The 19,559-nt window shown below is 34.8% G+C and overlaps 1 protein-coding gene across 5 annotated transcripts in view; it reads left to right on the forward strand.

The window, feature by feature from the left end:
* The window catches only part of ZFHX4 (zinc finger homeobox 4), a 188,435-nt gene that overhangs the window by 2,198 nt on the left and 166,678 nt on the right, over positions 1-19,559 (forward strand). For 2 of the 5 annotated variants that reach the window (XM_045398407.2, XM_074000029.1), the window contains exon 1: positions 376-534. The exons of 2 other annotated variants lie outside the window; for them this stretch is intronic. The gene's annotated coding sequence lies outside the window, so the exon portion shown is untranslated. Of the gene's footprint in view, positions 1-375; positions 535-17,115; positions 17,295-19,559 lie in introns of those variants that run through there. One more of the 5 variants, XM_065519385.1, reaches the window with a different exon arrangement.

The following is a 19,559-nucleotide window of genomic DNA, read 5'->3' on the forward strand; positions in this document are numbered from 1 at the left end:
TTCACTGGCAGAAGATGGTGGATTGACACTGTCTCAGACAGAGGCAGGTTCACCAGGAAATCTGGCCGTCCTGATTTCTGACAGTTGCATTTCCTCTCCTTGAGTCCTCCCCCCCACCCTTTTTATTAACTCTGTTCCATGTTTAATCAAGGATCATGTAGATGGCAAAAGGAGAGACAGAGAGGAGAGAGGAAGAGAGAGAGTGGGGGAGAGAGGGAGAGAGAGAGAGAGAGAGGGAGAGAGAGAAGAGACAAGAGACAGAGGAGGGTTTTTTTTTTTTTTTTTTTTTTTTTTTATTGTGTTCTCCTGGATTTTCAGTGGCTTGATCCCTATAAACGTGGAGTGGTTAAAGCTCATATGTAGTATTATATTTTTAGTTGGGTGGATGGATGGAAGAGTGAGAGAGAGGCTGCGGCTGCCGCTGCCTTTTCGGGTGTTGCTTAGATTAAGGCTGAGACTTGGCTGCGATTGGGACGCGACAGTGACACGGGCATCGATCGCTTCCATTGAGAGCAATGCAAAAACACAGCCCGGGTATGTAACACTCTCGGTGCCATCAACACTTGTTTTACTTTGTATTTACTGGCAAAACTGACAGAGCAAGCTCAGACTTTCTTTCTGTTTTTTTTTTTTTTTTTTTTTTTTTCTGTTTCTTCTTTACTAACTGAAGAATACAAACAATTGTGTATAGAAATTGCTGAAAATGATGGTTTAAATAAAACAGAAAGGAGATATTCAGAATTATTTCACTACCTCTGTGACTGACTGTGTTTCGGAGTTTTCCTTTTCCACTGAGGAGCATATTGAAGAGAATGGAGGTTTTCTTTTTTCCTTCCTCATCTTAAAAAAAAATATCCTTAAGGGAATATTTGATAGTTTTCAAGGTTTGTGGTTTCAATCAGCAGGAAGGCACACAAAAATAAAAGATGGCCAGCCAGCTGTTTTAACCTCTTGCACCTGGCTTCAGTGTGGGGATCATAAGGTTTATACAGTTATTTTTTTAAATGGTTTTAATATTTATGGCATAAGCTAGGGAGAGCATCACAGGGTTTTTATTCAGTTGCTGGCTGATTTTGGATTTTTAAAAAAGTAAACTCATATTCAGGTGTTTTCATGTTTATGGCAATGAAGATAGGGTCAATGAAATATGGGGGAAATATCATAAATCTGAAAAGTGAAATGTACCCAAGGAACAAAGAAAGGTCAGGTAAACCAGCTGTGTAAGTCAAAGCAATAGCACCAACTGTGGGACAGGGATAGTGGACTCTGGTTCTATGAAGTGAAAGTTGCCACTTAAAGTTAAAGATGAGGCAAACATGTTCAGCGCTTTTGTAATATTTTGCAGTTTTTAGCAAATGAGCCCAAATCTGTTCATTAATTTTGAGCTAGTTGGATTATTTTAAAAGATGCTTCACCAGCAAAGGAAAACATAAAGGAGGCTGAGAAAATCACCGTTTAATATTGCAGAATTTACTGCTTCCATTCTGACCATGAGCCTAAATTTACACAATGAAATTTGATTATCTCTAATAACAATATTAGATCCTGCACTGGATAGATGAGAATTGAGGTGGTTTTGTTGATTGCAAGGGTTTAATGTTGCATTTCAGAATCTGATGTGGTTTGGCCTCCCTTCCATTAACTGGAAAACCCCTGAGGTTTTACAATTATTTCTTAAAGATAATACATTTAAGATTGCATTGGTAGGCTGAAGAAAAGTCATAAAGGCAAGAAGGGAAGCCCTTAATAACTCTTGAGATTCAGACATGTTCAGCAGTTAGATTGGCTCTGACTTCACCAAGGGTCGACAATGTGTCATTTCCACGAAGCCAAATTGCCCTCTGCCTATATGATATTAATGTGCAAATCAATATTTCAGGGATTAAATTTCCCTTCTTCATTTTTTATGGTTTCTACCTCAATAGGTCTCAAGTCTATTAGAAGAGGCTGGATGATTTAAAATCTTTCACTGCAGAATGGCTTGTCGTAGTCTTGTTTCATAGACCATTTTAGGATTTTCGTTATAAAGACTAAAGACATCCTAAAGAAGTTGTGAGGCAGTGTAGACCCAGGCTCAATAGTGTAAAGCCCTTGTTCGATTAAGAACTAAAAGGTATTGAAAATATAATACATACGTTTATGTAATATATATGTACATTCTGCTGCTTTAAAAATATTATGTTAATCACCTATTGATTTATTTCAAAATCAGTTGAAGCTCCTTTCTTATTAATGATTTGTTCAGCTTTCTTGAGGACTGTGTTAATTTTCTTAAAGAGTATGCATGAATTAGCTTGGTGTGAAACTATTGGGGCAGAGGGTTTTTCAATTAGCAATACTTTCCTAAGAAATATTTTCAGAAACCGTTGTTTATGAGAGTAATAACCCAGAGGTGTCATTTGCATACATTGTTGTGATAGCTATCATTGCATTTTGTGGCTGAATGACTTCGCTGATCTATGTTAAATGAAACCTTCTTCAATTCCTTTTACATTTTGTTTCTAGCACTTAGTAGGTGCAATGTTTCTTTTTATCCTCTTAGAGAAAGAAAATTATGAAAGAAAATATGTGACTTAACTGGAAAGAATACAAAGCAGAAATTTGGAGGGAGGTCAAAATAAAAGATTGTGACTTTATCACATAATCTTGGGAGGGCCTACTGTCTATCATTTGGTGGTGTTTTATAGTCTAAACCCTCTGGACCGAGTTCCGCACAGCTGCACGAGTTTCATATGTGATAGAACATTTTTTCCATTCAGTGTGAAATGTTCCTTCCTAAAAAACGTACACCAGACTCGCTTAATTTAGTCTGTTAAAAGAAATGCACATGAAAAAGGACAAAAGGCTCTTTAATCTCTGCAAGCTGTTTGTTTTTCTTCAAGATTCCTGTCTGTTTGGGTTTGAAAAGTCATGTTTATTGAGGAGATGATTCTGAGGTGTGACATTAAAATAATATATGATTTTTGGACTGGTGGCCATGCTTCTGCTTAATTTGCAGAACTACTTTTTATGCCTGTCAAAACACAGCGTTAATCTATCCTTATTTACAATTAATCTCAATAAAATTAATCTTAACTATGCTTTATTCAGTGGCTTAAAATATCTAATTATATTCAATTAACTGCTGTCATAGTAATTAACATTGCTTAATTGCCTCTGCATATATTTATGTAAAGCTCATTAGGTGCTGCTGACTCCTTTTCCCTTTCCTACTTGCTATTTTTGCTGTTGTCAAACCACGTTCATCTCCCAATGTTCGACAATGTCAATGAGAACAAATTCTTTCTTAACATTTTCTTGAAATGAATGTTCCTGCCTTCCTTTGAGAAGATACTCGTTATGAGTCTTTAAAGACTAATCCATCCCCCTCTCTTCATTTTCCTTATCCCTGGTCTCTAGCACTCTCACAAAATATGTTCTGTCATTGTTGCTAGAAATATGAGAAGCCAGGTTAAGCTTTGTGTTTATAAATGAGGAGCCTTTCTGTGTCTGCCTAAGGGCTGTACCCACAGGGAGAGGGTTCCCCCCCTCCTTCTAAGACCACTCTAAGGGTTAAAGACTTGGCCAAGGTTCAAACTGAGAAGCGCCCAGGGAAAGTGCATGTGAATATGTACAAGTTTCATGTAATTAGTGCTTAATTATATTAACATATGCAAATTGTCAACTTAGGAGCTTGTTGAGCTGGCAAAGATCAGCTAGGCACAATTGCAGTATTGTTCTGAAACAATAATGGATTTCAAGTTGGATTGTGGAAACACATAACTAGCTATCTAATTTAACTCATACCGTGGTGAAATTTCATTAGTCTCCATGGAGACTGGTTTAATTGTGCTGACTAATGTTCTGGGCTGCAGAATGTCCTAAAAAGAAAGCGTTGTTTGCCTAATCCACCTTACAATGACACTTGTTTGTACATGTTTCCCTTGTGTGAGAATTTGCATATGCAAATAAATAGTTTCTCTGCCCCATTTGTCATGGCTGTTCATTACCCATGAAGAGGACATTGTTACTAGGCTGTTACTGAGTCTCCCAAGACAGGATAGTGTCAACCAGTCCAGCTACATTCTTTCATAATTTGTTTCTGATTAATAGACCAGAGTGAGTCTCATTCTTTTTGGGCATCTGTAAAAGGAAGGTCACTTCTGTCACAGAAAAGAGTTTCTGCGGTAACTGAAGGACTTTTTCTTCTTCTTCTTCTCCCTTGTCCACCCATTGGTTAACATAATCATATTTAAAATAATAGATTCTTGTTCTAAGAATGCCTCTACTAATAATCTCTAGTTTCCTAAAGCCAAAAGATAGGAAAAGAAAGGAGATTCTGTTATTGGAATATTAATCCTGTTTTTGACAGAAAGGTAAACTGATATAATTGCTTTTCAGTTGAAGGAATGGGGGTTTATACAAGTGTGAAAGCATCGGAAAAGGATTTGCATTTTTTTGCATAATGAAAAGCTCTGTTGAATAGGGTCCTGAATGGCTGACTGAATGACTAAGATGAAAGGAAGATGAAAATGCAGGCTTCTCTTTCTTTATGTCTGTGCTCCGCTCTCTCTAAAGTTATGTTTGTCCAAGACTTGAGAAAACAAGCAGGGGCTCAGATTTCAGCAACTTTATAAGATGCTGTGTTTTCATCATCATTGGGATGTAATGTGTATGACAATAGTGCAGCTAGAAGATGATCAACAGAGGTTTGTATATAGAAGAGTTTCAGAAACATGCCAGGCTAGCCAAATATTGACTATTGGGTATGAGGAATTCCCAGCACTTTGCTGGCAAAAACAATTATTTTAGAAGAGCCAATAGTATGGTGTGGATATTTAATTCAGTTAATGATGGAATATAAAGTGCCTGTTTTTTACCCCATCGGCTATAAATAACTATCTCGATTGGTGAAACACTTCACTTGGGAAAGAGTTGTGTAATCTGACTTTTGGCAATGTTAAGTGTTTTAAGTGGCCTATCAGCTTTTGTAGCTGGGAAGGGAGAGAAGAGGGTACAGATGTATTTTCTTAAGATTTAATTCATGAAGTTCTGAATGCAGTCTTCATGTTGCTTTGTAGGTGTATTGTGTATTTTATTTAGAGATAAGTCTTTAAAAGTGTCTAGGTATTGTAAATTCACTCTTGGAGACATTTGTAGTAGGGTCCCCTGTCACTAGTTAGGGATGTAACTGGTTATCAGTTGACAATGTGATCAACACTCTTAATGATGTTTCTTCAACCATCATTAGGACAGTTAAAATACCAAAAGTGTTAAGACTCTTTCAAAGGTGGGAATTGGTTCTTTTGTACATATGTAAATCAAATACAGTGCAGATAATTATTTATATGTATACATTTTAAACAAGCTCTTTCGCGTTTGAAGTCACCACTAATGATCATGGCTGCCTCAGAACAGGACTAAAAGATTTCATCAGATATTAATCCAACTTGTTTGTTGCTAGATTTTAGAACTTCCATTTGCCTCATCACTTTAGCAGTTTTGTTGTTGAGGTACTATTAAGATGGTTAGATGGAAACTTGGGAAATCACAAGTATTTTTACATAAAGTGTAAGGGTTGACTCTTGAGTACAGCATATTGTAAAGGAAAACTGTTTGATCTATGTTACACAGTCCCCCAAATTTTTTACTAGAGTCCTTTTTAAAATTTGTCAAGAAATTCTGGATTGCTTCAGAAACTTTTATGGTTAACTTTATGATATGCTTGAAAAAAGTCTTAAAAGAACAAAAAAATCCACATGGAGGCTATTCTTTTACATGCAGAAGGGCTTATTAAGGTATTTCCATAAGAAAATGTGTTAATTTAAAAAATAAATTCATTTATATTTTAAGACATTGTTAACAAGGCACCATGTGTTGTAACTGGCAGTTTTCCAGCCACCATGGAAGTGGATCACACATGGGTTAATAGTAGCTTATGTGATGTCTGCATTCTTATGAAATGGGCAAAAGCCCAGGGTATTCTGATATCAAGATTTTAGAAATTAGACAGAAAGCAGAATATATGTTTATATGTGAACAGATGGACACATGTGAGAACTAAAAGTGCACAATTTCTCTTGGCACTTGTTTTAGTTATCCCTGATGATATAACCAAGATCTTAGTGCACTCACAGTCTTTGATGGCTAAAGACGAAATGGGCTTTTAATGAGGGCTCAGTGGCATTATTTTCTTGCATAAGGATTGTGCCCCTTGTGATCTTGCTGGACTTGATGTTCTGTTAATTCCCTAGTTTCAGAGGTTCACAAGTTGCCTTGAAAGTTTGATATGGTTTCACATTTGACATACAATCCTCAGTTCAAGAATGGCTGCTCTCTAGTTTCCTTTTCTTTTAAAGGTTTGTGAATAGAATAAAATATTTGCCACTTTAAGGCATATTTGAGTTTATGCACTCGACTTAAAAATGATTTTGGCACTAAAGCCATATTTAGTAGGCAGCTTATCTCTAATATAATTAACCACCTTAACATTCTAGAGACTGGATAAAATAAACAAATACAATTTAAGAATTTGGGCAGACTGACTTAGTTAATACATCATATTGTCCTGGTGGTCCAAGAAAAGTTGTGAGTAGGTGTTTTGGTCATTCAGGTCAGGAGTTCACACACCAGCATCATAATTCAGATAATAGATCATTTCTAATGTTTGTCTGACTTGAGGACACAACAGTGCTCAGATGATAATTACTGAATGGTATGCACTATAGGACATACCTCTAAAGACAACATTTATAGGTTTCATTGTGTTCTAGCTATAAAAAAGAAATCATTCTGCAAATATTTACTCAAGTCTAAATCATTTTAACCAGGGAAAATTGATTTTTGGGTTAAAATATGCATTTTATAACTGTCCATAAAATTCTTTTCCTTCACTGTAAAGAAGAAAGGAAATCCATAGCTCTAACAATGTTAAAATACAAAAACATACGAGCTAGTGTATGCCACCTGGTTATATTGTTGAAAACAAAATGAAACATAACTTCTTAAGAGGGAAGTTTTTGAGGAATCTTAAAGTTTGTCTGCTTGGAATAATAGGTTGAAAAAGACCAATTATTCTTACATTTCCCATGGTATTTTCATTAAACCTGAAATAGTTTGCTAATGTGGATTTTCAAAAATACAGTGATTAGTAGTTTTTAAAATACCATAAATTTTGGAACAATGCAATTAATACTTAAGATTTCCTGAGCCCACTAATTGAAAATTAGAATTAATCTTCTCTTTTGGTTTACTGGATACAACTGTGTTTCATCATCCCTAACACTCTTACATTCCTGTTCACTAGAGTATATACAGACAAACAGACACACACACACACACACACACACACACACACCCCTACCCTCTTTCCATGTTAGGCCTTTCTTTCCTCTTTAGATGCATTCCTAGTGGTAGCTTGTGAAGTTTTCCCTTCATAGGCTAAACTTTCATCTTCTAAGAATTGGCCAATATAATCTCATCAGAAAAGAGCAGCTAGGGAGGTAAGGCAATTAGAAATTACCAAAATGCCAGAGTCTGGGAAGTGGCCTTACCATCGTTCAGTTCAACTAACTAATTTTAAAATATGGGCTATTGAATTAAAGATAAGTTATCTTTGATTACCCAGCAAGGTAGGAAAATGTCAAGACAAGAATTGACATATTCAAGCTCTAGGACCAGTGGTCACTCAACTGTATTGGCTATTTGAAAAATGTTTGTTGAATGAATGAATATGAAGGTTGTGGAGATGGTGAAGAGGAGGAAAGGAAAATGTGCATGATAACCTGTCTTGTCTGAGAGAGTGAGCTCTCTGTTATCGAAAGGAGACAAGTAGAATCTGGATGGCCTCTTGTTATTGTGACTGTTAAACATATTTTCGTGTTAAGCAGGAGGTTACACGAGGTGCTCCAAATGGACAAGAAGAGCCTACGATTCATAAAATACTGATGATTTCAGTGACTTAAAATGTATTTATCACAATCACAAACATGGTGTGAACAAGAACAAGGCTTCACTTCCGTGTAAAGAAAGGATATGAAGTCAAGGCTGTGATGTTTTGGAGGCAGCATAATATAAGACCAGACATTTTTTGATTCTGCTTACTTTGGTTTCCTTTTTCTTTTTAAATCACTTTATTTAAACTTACATTTTAGATATTTTAACATCTACTAAATTTGTTGGCAACCCAATGCTTAATAGGAATTTTATTCAACCTATAAGTCACCTGGATTACATTTCTGTTGTGGGTGCCCTTGTCCAAATTACTTAATCTTCCTGAGCCTCAGTTTTCTCATCTGTATATCAGGGTTGCTATAGAGATTACATAAGACTAAAGTGTTGTGAATGTTAAAATAAGCACTTGTGGCAGGACCTGACAACTGATCCAAAAGTTCCCTTTTTGTTTTTTCCTAATAATTGTTTTAAAGTAATGAGCAACTAAAGAGCATTTGATAAAGCAAGTCTACATAGATATTTTTAGTAGAGTTTTCCCTCTCTCCTACAAGAAAAATATATGAATTTGGCAATGGATATGTCTAAGAGGTGGAGGAAAGAAGTGGTATCCTTCTTTTCATATTTTCTCACTGACAGGTACCCAAATGGAATCTAGGTTGACAGGTGGATGCTCCTCCACATCTTTATCTGCCACTCCATCACTACAAGTTAGTTTGGTCCTGAGGGGCTTCTCGGTATTTAATGCATTTCTGAATCTTCATTTTTTTTTTTAAAGAAGCAAATTAAGACAGAAACAGCTTTTCAATAATTCAGACCTTGGTCTATCCACATGAACTCAAGATTCCAGACCCTCCATTAAATACAATAATAGAAATGACCGTAATGCTTATTTCAGTCTTGAAGTTGAAAGCCTTTGCTTGAAAGCCACTGAATTAGAGGATTTTCTGACACTGGATTATGTATTTGCTATTAATGATATTATATGCTTGATATTGGTGATATTTTCGTATGCCAAGAAAGGGGAATGGATACTATTACATGGTATCCTGTTGACCAAAATTTATACCAACCTAGAGAAGAGATCCAGCTATTAATAATCCAATAATATTATGAACCCTTAAATTTACTTAGGTTATTTTATAGCCAATTTGTGGGTCTCCACCTGGTTTATCTTTTGGGGAATCACAGTCCTTTACTGTTTTATAATAATGCATTATTCTGGAAGACTATCCAAGTTCAAAGATGGTAAATTCATGATGAGTTAATATATATAAGTACAATTTTTTGAACCACCTGGAAACTAAAGTTCTGTTTTTTTAATCTGTTTATTTTTTATACATTTTTTATTGTGATACATATAAGATACACCTTTAAAATTATTGTTTATAATTTTATGGGAAATCTAAGTGCATTTGGATTATAATTTTCTAATTTTGTGTTTGATTATTGTTTAATATTTATATATGTTTGGTTGATAACACTTCTTAAAAATAAAAGTATATGCATAGCTTATATTCTAGTCATATTTATAAGAGGTCCTGGACTTGACATTTCATTTGAAGCACATTTATTTAAGACAAAGCATTTCTTAATATTAATCAATATAAGGATATAATTCATGTAGAGAAAGCAATTAGCATCTTAACATTTTTCATGATGCTTGTTTAAGTGTCTCCTCAAATAAAACTGCAGCCTCCATGAGGGTAGCACCCACTTTTGTTTAAACACTATATATCCACAGTGATGGATATACTATTGACAAATATTTGGTGCTCAGTAAATACCTGTTGAATGAATGAATGGATAAATGAATGATAATTAAAAACATAAATAGAAAACTTCAGTTTACTATACTACTGGAATCTGCCTTTCCTCCTGATATCTAGGTACTGAAAAAAAATCACCTTAAAAACAACTGGACTTGTCTTGGGAAATTCCACAGAGCAAACCATCTTACAGAGAAATCTAAATGGGTTTTTATATTAGAACCATAGATTGTTTCAGTCAGAAGGGATACAGCACAATTCCCTTGTTTAACCAATATGGAAACTAAAGATCATGGAAATTCCTGGGAAACATCACATAACTACAGAGTACAGCTGAAGAAATTGAGTGTGTGTGTGTGTGCATGTGTGTGTCCTCTTCGGTTTATTTGGCTTAGCTTCTCCCTATCCAAAAATTATATAATATTAATATGAGAATAATTTGTTATGCTTATGCTGGAGATTATTTTTATTTGTGAGATTTTTCCAAGCAAAGGAAGTTTTTAGTTGTTACAATTCCTGTGCTGGCTGCTCTGGGATTGTAAAGGTAAACTGTTAGAGGTAGGACCAAAATTGTCTGAAAGGTGAAAGCTTGCAGGAAAAATAGGGTGGGTCATTTAGTTCTTGAAATGAAGCAGGGTGCAGATTAGGAATCATTATGGTTTGCCAGAAGTTGCTGGTCATAGAAGCCTGTTTAAGTGCTCACTGTCAACAAGGAAATCATGGGCAGCACTTAAAGTGGCTCACCTCTGATTTATTCATAAACCTCACACAAGCACTTGGCTTTGTTCTTACTCTAGTAAGGCGGTCTGATGCCAATAAGAACAGGAATAAAGAGCTCCTTGCATGGTCCAAGACTGAATAGCACTTTACCTCAAAGCCTGACCTCTTTTCTAGAAGTCTGTTATGCTAGAGTTGACTCTGATTGGCTGTGTCTCCTCAGATGAATTGAGAGAAGAGGTTATAACAAGTATCTACTCTGTAAACTCTATTGTGTACATAACAAGAACTATGTGACTGGAACTTGGGTTCTAACGTAACCTAAAGGTTGCCGTGCTTATGCTAAATGGAAAGGCTCTCCTTTTCAGAGAGCTTAAAAGTTTCACATTTAATAATAGTTTGGAAGGAAACTATTGCCTCTTTCTAATTGAAGAATACAATGATCTCAAAGTGGAATTGTTTTTGATAATCCCTTCCCCGACTAAAGTGAATTTAAAGAGATTTAGTAATATAAGAAATTAAGGGTTTGAGAATAAAATAGATACTACCCTGTGATTAAAAACAAAGAAATTGGTTGGCCTGCCAATTGGTAAACCATATTTATCTGAGAAACTTCATTTGTGCCACTTCACAAATTATGCTGTGGTCCAGCTGCCCATGTTGAACGGAAGGGACCTGTGAGAGACAGTCAGCTGGCTGGTTTGCACTGGGGCAGAGGTTGAGTAGAGTTACTTAAATCCCCAGAGCATCATTTAGTTAATGTTAGTCTTTTTTCTTCCCCTCCTCCTGAGCCTGCCCCCCCACCCTCCGCCCTCACCCTCCGCCCCCACCCCAACCATCCTGTCCACTCAGGCTTCCCTTGTCTTCTTTCGATGAAGTTGATCTCTTGTTACTTACAGTGCCTATATTTACAAAAATTTTTCCTCCAATTTTCGCAACACATTACATGAACCCAGAAGAGCCATATTAGGAGATGGCGATGAGAGTTAATGATATATCTTTAGATAAAGCCATCCTCCCGTGCAATCACATCAGAGTCATCAGCTCATTTGTCATGGCTGAAGTGAAAATGTCAGGACCAATGAGTGTATGAGTGCTGAAGGGGGCGAAAGGGCTTTTGGAGAGAGACATTTTTGTGCTGGGAGTCGGCCATGGCTTAGTTTTAGCTCCAGGGAAATATTGGGATTAGCCATCACTGTGTACAAATCCTTAGCACAACAGAATTAGTTGGGAAAATGAGGAGGTGGGGGTCATGAGGATGGGCACATTTCTGGAGACATTCTCCAGGCTACAGGCCAGAAACTATGGAAAAGAATGAGGTGATTAATAAAATTCTTTTAGGGATATGTTGTATACAGGTTCATCAATTTCAAGACTGAAGTCATAGGTTTGAATGGTGTCAAGGAAGACCTGTGTAATATACCACTAAATATGTATATGTGGCCTCTGTTTTAAATTTAGCTGCATTAAAAGAATTTCAATCTTAACATCCATTTGAAAAGTTTTCAGAAAGATAATATTGGAATACACAAAGATAACATTCGGGCATAAAGTACTTTTGACATTATGGTAGAATGGAAGTTAACACTTAATTTAAATAACAATAATTATGATGAAATACTTGTTGCATTGCTGAATTTACACAAAACCAAGAAGCTAAACTTTCTTTACAGAGACTTCATTCTGAAACTTTAATTGAAAAGCAAGTTATTTTCTTTAGCTGCAGAAGTTCTTATCTTTGATAGACCAATACTAGCAGATTTATTTCATTTTAGGTCCAGTTAACTGTTCTCTTTCAGATAATGTACCCACACAACCTTTTCTTGTTTAATTCTATTGATTTACAGTGTTAAAGTGAAATAATCTGATACCTGTTTCCTGCCCTTTGAGTATTTGTCGTCAAAGAGGCTGATTAGTTTTTTCCCCCAGCTCTTTAACTGTTTTAAATGTATAATTATCATTGCATGTCATTTGATAGCTGCACTAATTGCTGCCAACTATTGTCTGTTTGCACTTAATGCTGAAACCTGATCAACATCCTGCTTTGGTTGATGTTTGGTGGTAAACTTTAATTAACTCTTATTGCATTGAAGAAGAGTTCAAGCTTGGTGCTAACTAATCATTTACCTTCATTATGTCCTGACAGCTCCACTTGTTCTTGGTCCTAATAGATACACCAGTCAGTAAATAAACCTGCAAACCTCATGACTTGTAGTTTCTCCACACTGATATTTTGCTACTTAAAGTATAACATAATTGGGCCCAGATAATTAGTTAGTTAGTTTAGTATCTCTAGTTTTGTAGACACTAATCTTAAATTGCTTCTTTCATGCTGGACAATTTCATTTTAATAGAAACTGTAGATTTGAGATAACATTATTTCTTCAACATGGTTCCTCTGAACATGCATCTTTTGAATCAATACAATTAAGCTTGTCTCCTGTTGGAATTCTTGTAATTATTTTTCCTGAGATACTTTTCCTGTAATGATATTGAAGTTAAAGTAATCAGGTTACCAGCAGATCATGTAAAATTCAACTCAAAATTGCTGGCTGCTTGATTTTAATTTGTCTGACATCAAGTTTGTTTGAAAAGGGATAATATGTGGGTAAACCAAGGAGCTTATAATTATGGTTGACGGTTGTTTGTTTATAATGAAATCTAATTAAAGTTCATACATTTAAAATACAAAAGCTAATTACTGAATTGCTCACTTCACTGATGGGCAGCAGTCAAATTAACTTTAAGGCCAAAAAAAAAAAAAAAAAAAAAAAACCTAAATAAAAATCCCCAAACAAAAGCCTCTTCATAATAGCAATAAAATAACAACTAATCTCAGAGATCAAACATAAATTTGACAATATTTCATCCAGAAGAAAAGTTGGCATTCTACTTATGTTCTCTATTATGCTAGTCCTAATGTGGTTTTTTAATATAAAGTTATTTAAAATATTTACATGGGATGTAAAAAGGCACTTGTATTTGGTAGATTCTAAGAGTATTACATAGTAAGATGTACTTGGTAGTGATTTAAAGAATTTATGCCTATAACTTTCTTCAGTGAAACAATTTGAAATCATGTAAAATTATTGAAACCATTGCTCAAGAAATAGGAATGTTTGCTGGAATACTTGACCTGTGATTGATTTTATGAAGATAATTATGGTAGGTTTAGCCTGCAAGAAATGACGTTTTTTTAAAAAACAATGTGCCTACGCTATTATACTCACTTTTATGTTGGTTATGAGATCATATTGGTAGGGATTGTGAAATAGAAATAATTATACAATTGTTTTTTCTTTGAAATATTTGGTTGTCAGTAGTTCAATAATCAATTTCATATATGAATAGACAAAGGAGAAAAAAATACAGATGCACGTTAAAATATACTGTCTTTGCATTGCCTTTCATATGTCTTTGCATATGAAATAAATTGTATGTGCACTGGTTTTTACTAGTCTGGTATATCTTTTTTTGAAGCCAAATAGTCTACAGTTATATATAACTTAATAAAACTAATTAAGATAAATTTTTTAAATGTACTTATGTCATAACTTAAAAGATTATCAACTATGCACTCTTAGATTATGCATATGCCAGAGAGATTAGTCAGTTACATCTTAAAGAAGAACAATATAACATATGAAAAACATGGTAACTGTGATTTATAAATTCCAAAAGTGATTGAAGCAGTTCATGTTTTTCCAAGGAGAACTAAAGTGTTCTGTGTTAAAGCTTCATGTTTAGCAGTGTAATTTACTTGAACTTTCAGATATGGTGGAAATTGAGGGAGGGAGTCTGTGAAAGGAAAATAATTCTGTCCATTATTGAGATCCCTGTAAATGTAAGTATAATCTACACAATCTTTTCATAACTTCAGTGTATATTTGTATGCATTTTATTAAAGTACCTGATTGATTTATGGATTAATATTTATTTAGGGAAGAAAAATTAAAAGGATCATATAGTCATTTAATTCTAATCCTACTTTGCATAGATGAGCCAAAAAGAAGATGATTAATGCTGAAGTATGACTGGGTCACTGGCATTTGGAAGTACCTTTTTGTTCAATAAAGACAGGAAAAAAAAGTCAGTATATTCTCAGTATTGGCAAACAACAGCTTTCTAGTAATACTTTAGCTGATTAGGACATCCTTAACCTTTAATGAAGCAATCACTACAAAGCCTTAATGTCAGCTGGAATACTAGCAAAACAGTATCAAAGAAAGAATCAGAAAGAGGCACTGAACATAATTACAGTTCATGTCCTTGTCTCACACCAATGCAAACTATTCATTTTCAATTAGAATGAATAAGAAAATTAGAAATCAACTAGATTGGTTGCAAGTACCGAAGTTTGTTTACAGAGGGTAGCTAAATTATTGGGTCCATCTTGCACACTGATTATAAAATTTTCCTGAAGCAAACAAATAAAATGAGTCATATAATAGTGTAATTTTGTTAAGGAGAGATTATTGATTCCTCTCTAAGGAAAGTAGCTGGAGTTTGATTAAAGTTTTGAAGAAAACTGAGTAAAATTCCTATTTCCCACAACTATTCAAATTTAGAACTATTGGACTCATTGGTAAAGTGCACCTTTTCTCTTTAGTTCTCCATCACATATGTTTAATGCTATGTAATTGTTATATACAGTCTATGTAGATTTAGTGATGTGAGAGAGAAGGAGGGAAAATGAGGGTGGGAAGAGAGGAAGAGAAAGAAAAGAATGAGAGAGGGAGAAGAAGACTATTAATCACAGGGTCCCATTTACAGAGAAAACAAATCTTCATTGACTAGCTAACACTAATGAGAAAAACGAGAGGAAAACAGGGAAAAACGACTTAGTTGACTCACATACTCATACTTGTCTTTGTAAACTTTCTCTATTTAAAAAATGTGCCTGTTTTAAATGCTGAATATATTTGGTTACATCCTTCTATTCAAACTTAATTACCTTCTCCCCTTTGTCGTGACATGGGTGGAAAGTTTTTGCCGTGTCAGGAGAGGTCGTCACACATTCTTTTGCAGTTCTCTTCATTAATTCCTTCTTGCAGAAGCATTTTCTCTCGTGCTGGGAAGGTAGGAGGGTGTAACAGAAGAGCCCTGAAACATCAGCAGGAAGCTCTAAGCTGGTTAATGCAGTATAATTGTCTGGACATAGACTGGTCTTTGTTTGTGTGGTTCACTCCGAATCAGCTGTAATTAACTCCAGAGTGTTTCCAGATTGCCAGCAAAGAAAAATTACAGCTTTTCTGTTTTAAATTGTAAAGCTCACAAACATTAACTATGCAGATTGCATTTACTTTGATATATTTCTATCTTACAAGTGAAAAAGCTTGTTTGGCTACCCAACCCCCACCTCTAAAAATCTGCTTTTTTAAGTTATTTGATTTAGTGTCTATTGGAACATAATGACTCCTTAATAGTTGGATTTGAAACCTTTTTTACTTAATATTTTCTATCCTTTTACATCCTTGCATTGGCCGTCTTTCTTGCTAATGTTTTTAATACTGTAGTGGGAAAAAAAGTTATGCAATCTTTCATGAAATACTCCACATATACTAAAATAAGCAAATAGCAGAGTAAGATGAATTAAAGAGAAACACTAGCACCAACCTAAGAGTGAGATCAAAGATGTACCTGACGTAACTGGTACTTCCACGCAGGTATTTACCTGTGTTATGATATATCAAAAGAGAGACTGAGAAACAGGCAATTCTCCTACCCTCTTCTCTGAGTTCGCACACCACACCCTTTTAAAAGCTCCTATACAGTAGTTTATAATTATGAATTCCAACGTGGGTAAAAGTGAGGTAGCGATAGCGGTGAGAACTAATGCAGCCTTGTACACAAAAGATTTGTCAGCAACTGATGCAAAAAAAAAAGAAGTCCAGCCAAAATTCTTTTTTTTTTTTCTTTCTTCTGAATTTAACAATAAGGAATTTAAGCCTCAATGTGGCTTTAGCAACCAAAGAAAAGAAGCTCTTGGTGTCTGCATAATACCACTTTGATGGATTTTTTTCATCAGTTCTCTGTACGTGGCAACAAATAAACAAGTATAATTATACTTGTGAAGGTCTATTCATTGCTTTGTCAGGATTAGATATATGTGCCGTTTTCACACTGTGCCTCTCTTTTGTCTTTGCCTAACTCACTATGACATATTGATAGAGGATTTGGAATGGGGAAAAGGCCACAGCAGAGACAGTGATGACCTTTTGGAAACTTGATATAATTCAAGGATTTTTATCTATTTTCTATTTTTTAAAATTTTTAACTAGTTACCAAATTATCATGTAAGTGGACAACTTTTAACCCACATAAAATGGAGTAAACAACGACTCAAAGTGTTATGACATGGCTAAAGAACAGATGAGAATAAAAACAATAGGCTAAGGAGCCCACTGGTCTTCTTTCCCAGCACTTAGCAGAGTGGCTAACCTAGCATTCCTTTCCCATTATTCTGTCCTCTTGATCAGATCACGTTCTTTTTAATCATTTCACAAACACTGTCTCACTGGACCGTAGAAGAGGGCTGGGACAATCTCAATTAAAAAACAGAGGTAAAACTGGCCTCTCTGATTTTGGGTTCTAATGGGAACTCTGCTTTCTGAATGCAAAGGAATTCTTCTATTGTTCAGAAAGCACCCCCTTTCATTAGCTAGGCTCCTTGTAGGTGGGTTTGGTCATTTAGCAGAGCAGAGTTTAGGCAGCAGTGACTGCAGACGAAAGCAAAGCAGAACGACTAATAAAAGTTCTTTTCTGCATATTGTCCATTAGTTCTGAAAAAGGGATTTGACATGATCAAAGTCACTGATCTTGTGAATTACTAAGAATACCAAAAATGTGTATGTACACATATTCTAAGCAGACCAGCAGGTATGTATTGCTTTGAATTTAGCTTTAAAACTATGTTAGGTTTTCTCTCTGGGATTTCTTGAGGACTTTGGTGATTTTACAAACAGAATGTCTGGCAGTAGGGAACAGAAGTTGGTGAACACTAAATAAAAATCACCTTAAATGGTGAAGGAACTTTTATAGTGAGTGAACTTGTTATGCAGTCATTTTGGAATGAATTCTATGGTTTAAGTTAAATGGTTGTTTTTGTGGTCTTTTTTACTGGGGCTTATAAAACTTTATCGTAAATTTCTTAAATGGGTCACTTTGATAAAAGAAAGACCTCGTCTGACATTGATGACAGTGAAATCACTTAGCATCGTATTCAGTGTCACTGTACATAAGGATCTAAATAACTTTTTATCTATACAAACTAAAGTGATTCCCTCAGAATATACTGAAAAACATTGTCATGGTTATAGTCAATAGCAACAAAATAAAAATTTTAAAATCAAATAATATATTATTAGCTATATCAATTTAGATAGTTTTGCTATTGTTGGTTTTAGGATGAAATGTAAATTTTAATGTATAGAAGACATGTATTTGACTTAGTTTCTGATTTATATGTAGCTTATTAAGAAGAAATTGATTAGCAATTTTCTGTAAAATTGTATGGGAGTATTGTACCAAAATACATCCTACCATATTGCTTTGACCTATGATGGATTCTTTAATGTGGTTTTCAAAATTGTTTATACAGCAATAATGTTACATTTTGAAGGTGACTTCTGGCTCTTTTAAGGTAAAAGAAAAAAATGGGATCTACTTTATGTAGAAATATTGAGATGATACGTTGCAGGGTTTATTCCACATCTGGCCAAAATTGTTAACTGCATATTTTATGCAATTCATTTGAATTGCTTTTAGAATGTGTGTAATAATTCTAGCCAGTGACTGTATTTGTGGGATGAGAACTGTTGTAGGAGTGAAGATAAAACTAAATTCAAATAGCATATATAGCTTAGAAACTTTTTTATAAAGCTGTAAAATGTTAAGGAGTTTTCCTCACTCTTTATAATTAAAGTGAATTTTATTTTACATATCAGATATATTCATCATGCCTAGCAGGTTATCCTATCACTGGGGAAAATCACCCTGGGTTCTGGAACTTTATGTTTTAATCTAGCATCATTAATTTAGTCTTATTTACCACCTTGCATTCATTCCAAATTTCTAGTCTCTTTCTGACTCCCTCATTTCCTTCAGGCCAGCAAGAGATTATATTTTAGGCACTTTGGCTGCCTTCAGTATGAATACGTTGTTTGTGCAGAATTGGCAAATGCAAAGGTAAACATTAATGCTTATGGACTAATTACAAAATTGTTAGGTTTTCTTACTTATGGTTATCAGATTATTTCAGGGGATTTTGAAAGCTGTATGCATGCCATGAGGATAATTAACCTGAAGCTCATCAATGATTAAAATTAAAATTACACACTAGGCTTTGTGATGTTTGATTTGTGAGCAATTAGAATGTCATTTTAACCATCTCAGATACCAAAAGGAATTTTGAATTCATTTTCAATCTATGAAGATCTTTTAATGTTTTCTAAACTGATCACTTTCCCTCTGATTTGCCTGACAAGATTGGATTTGATTACAGTAAAGAGAGTATTAATTAGCTATTCTTTATACTTAATATGCCAGTGACCTTCACTGATATCTTTCTTGTATGAGAACTTTTAAAAAGGGATTTCTAAAATGCTTAGTAATATTGGTGAAACCAATATTCTGTTTTGTTTTCTTCCAGTTCTCCACCACCCTGAAGACTATGTAATAAGGTATAGGGATGGGAGGAGCATCTAGGCTGAGATAGTACATATTTATCATAACCAATATGATATGCAATGTAATATAGCAACTTTAATCTTTCTTGTTTCAGAAATTGTCTGGATATGTGAAAGTGTTGATACTTTTAAATTAAGGTGCTGGCCTTGAAGTTATGAGACTCTTCACATTTAAGATTTGAAATAAGGTTGTTTACCTGTTTCATAAAATCAAGACAGTGCCTATGTTATAGGCCGAAAATAAACACAAGTTTCAGACCACTCCACTGTTGTGTACAGTGCCATCATTCTGCAAACTGAGAGATCTGCAGGGACTCAGAGAAACTTAAGCTGTAATCAAGCTGCTATTACAGTAGCTGAGGTTCTCAGGCAAGACACACACACACACACACACACACACACACACACACGAAGAGAATGAGACTTTTTACCAATGAATGCCCAACTTTCACTGGTA

The sequence above is a fragment of the Macaca fascicularis genome, chromosome 8 (assembly GCF_037993035.2).
Source record: "Macaca fascicularis isolate 582-1 chromosome 8, T2T-MFA8v1.1".
In the NCBI taxonomy this organism is placed as follows: domain Eukaryota; kingdom Metazoa; phylum Chordata; class Mammalia; order Primates; family Cercopithecidae; genus Macaca; species Macaca fascicularis.